Genomic DNA, 2886 nt, shown 5'->3' on the forward strand with positions numbered 1-2886 from the left:
TCTTCCAGTGCATGATACATCTAGACCAATGATCACCAAAAAAAAAAAAAAAAAGGGAAAAAAAGGTTTTAAAAGTCAAGTCACAGATGTTTATTAGATCATCTACCAAAGGAGCATTATGCTGATTATAACCTCGAACCCACCGGCCACAGAACTGAAAGTCCCCTCCAAAATGATGCCTGCCAAGTACAGCAGTTTTCACACGCATTACTGGTCAGTGCACATGAATACATACAAAGGAGATGATTACGCCTGTTTGATTTCAGGTGTCAACCAGGAGGATCATTTCCACAGTTCTAGCAGTGAATGTTCTGAACTGCTGCTGTTCTTCTCAGCAATTGTATTCTGTGGTTCTACTTCAATTTCCTTTACTGTGTATCCACAAGCAGAAGGCCTCTCTTTGGCCTGAATTATTTACCCTATAATTTGTGCTTCTGTTTTCAACTAGTATTTACTGCTGAATCATGCCAAAAATCACACATACTGAATATTGCAGTGGGTCATACTTTAAAGCCCCATGAATTTCCTGGTTTCCTTGCAGCCAGACATAAGCTTCCCATTACTTTGGACCAGTCTTTATCCTCTTATGGAACATGAAGCAAATTCACTGACATCAGTGAAAATGCACCCATTTGTATTATACATTAATACTACATTTCAAAAACAGTCACCTCAATCTTAATTCCTTGACAGTTTGGCTTTTACTTTCAGAAGTATTTAGATGACAGAGGCTACTTCTGCAAGAACACTTCAAATACATTACATTTGCAATAAGAGGTCTGTTTGCTAGATATCCTTTACAACATCCAGATGCTTAGAAGCAGGCAGACAAACATCAACATCAGGCAGGCATCCCTGAACAGCTCTGAAAATCTGTCAGTGCTGTAAGAATCCTGTCAAAGGGCTTCACTTATTAGGAACCTAAGACAATGGGGCAAATTTCCTAATTCTCTGTTAACGAATTTGCCTTCAATCACAAAGACACACAATAGCACTTCTGGTACCCCCAATGAAACACAAGTCTCCAACTCCAGAAAAAAATGGATTTTCAAAGAAGCTGTATGTTAAGAATTTAAGAAATAATCATACAGCCACACCAAACATTTCCTTTATCATAATAAATAGCAGTAAGTATTTTTTTGGCTAGGTTACACTGCAGGCGCAGAATAGTTAAATGAGAATGACAGACACAATCAGATACACCTATCAGTCACGCAGTATTTTAAACAGATGTAGGTTACTACAGGCCTTACAAACAGTTCAGTATTAGCAGTCAAATTTTCAAAGCTATTAGGATCTTAAATACATATGCAAGCATCTATAAATCTCAGTAGATTTGAATGCAGGCATTTTTTACTGGCATTGATTACAGTGGGGCACGGCCACTGAGCTTAATTGACTTTGCAAGTCTCAAGAAGGAACAAGTATTACTGAGGTGTTAGGGCTGGATCCAAGGAAAGACTTGGCCACCAAGTTGGCACAAGCCGCTACCACCCTACAGCCACCTGTGGACAAGCAGCCCCTCCTGAGCCACCCTGGGAAGCACAGCACCTCCTGCCACTCCACAGGGATTTACAGAAGCATGTTCACAGCTGCACTGAGATAAGGTGACTGGCATGGACCTCACACTGGCAGTGTGAAATCCTTAGACCACTCCACCAAAGTTAGGAGGCAGTTGGGAGTACTGGGAAATCTGAGTGGGGAAGGAAGCTTCTGAATGAGTGCTTCCTGCCTTCCCTAAAACAGTGCCAGCTTCAAAGGCAACCCTCCATCTATTGAGGCTGCGCCCTTCCATGTGGGGGAAGGTGAGGCAGAAGCAAGGTCAGTGGAGAGACACAGAGCAGCCGTCAAATCCACCATCAGTTTCCGACAAAACTCCTCTAAAACCCAAATTGAGGTGGGCGTATTTTCACTTCTAAGACGTTTTCAGCTTGCTGCAACAATGTAAGAGTTTTCACAAAAGTGACAGACCCATTGTCTAGGATGCAGCTCACTGACAAAGTTACATAAACTTGCATTATTAACAGCTTTTTAATATGAAATGGCCTTCATACATGCTGGCACAAGTCTGATGTGACTTTCCTTAAAGACAGATGTACATTCTCCTTTAAACAGCATGCAAATAGTGCTTAAAATCATGATGTATAGTTAACCAACTCTCATCCCAATTTCAGTGGGTAGGATACATGGAAAATAAATGCAAGCAGTGAAGTCAACTGACTCTGAGACCTTGCAAATAATTTTGGATGCTCATCATTAATTTGACAGTCTCTTCACATAACCAGAAAACCATCTAAGTCTCTAAGTTACACCACATGACCTGAAGCACAATTGCCTCTTAAGCATTTTATAGTCTTTTCAGAAGACGAATGTTTAAAAATTGTTTCTTTACCCTCCCCCACAATCTTAAAATGTATAACTTCATAGTAAAATTTCTAGAAGTATTTCTTAGCACTACCATAAATCTGCTATTCCATGTATAAAGATTTCTCAACTAAAGCAGGCGGTACAGGCTCAATTGCCTCTTTCAAGGGAGCATCCCTCCTCCAAAATTTTTAATTACAGACTCTCTGACTATCCCCTGCCATTTCAGCCACTTCCCCAGCTTGTTCTTTCTCTGGGTCTGGTTTAGTTTGTTTTGCTGTGTTTTGAGGCTTTTCCAAGCTTTCAAATATTTAGGCTGCACCAAAACTATTTGAAGAAACCAGGAGGCTTTTTCCACCTTAAAAGCAGAGCCCAACACAGCAAACTCAGCATAAGCAAGAAAATTAAATGGGCACAAAATCCAGTACTGACTGTCCATTTCCTTCCTGTCCAAACCAGAAATCTGAGCTCTGTAGCCTTCCCAACACCAGCTTCAATCCCTAGAGAGACCAAGGGGTCTCT

The sequence above is a fragment of the Athene cunicularia genome (assembly GCF_003259725.1).
Source record: "Athene cunicularia isolate RWA chromosome 3 unlocalized genomic scaffold, athCun1 chr3_part1, whole genome shotgun sequence".
Lineage (NCBI taxonomy): Eukaryota > Metazoa > Chordata > Aves > Strigiformes > Strigidae > Athene > Athene cunicularia.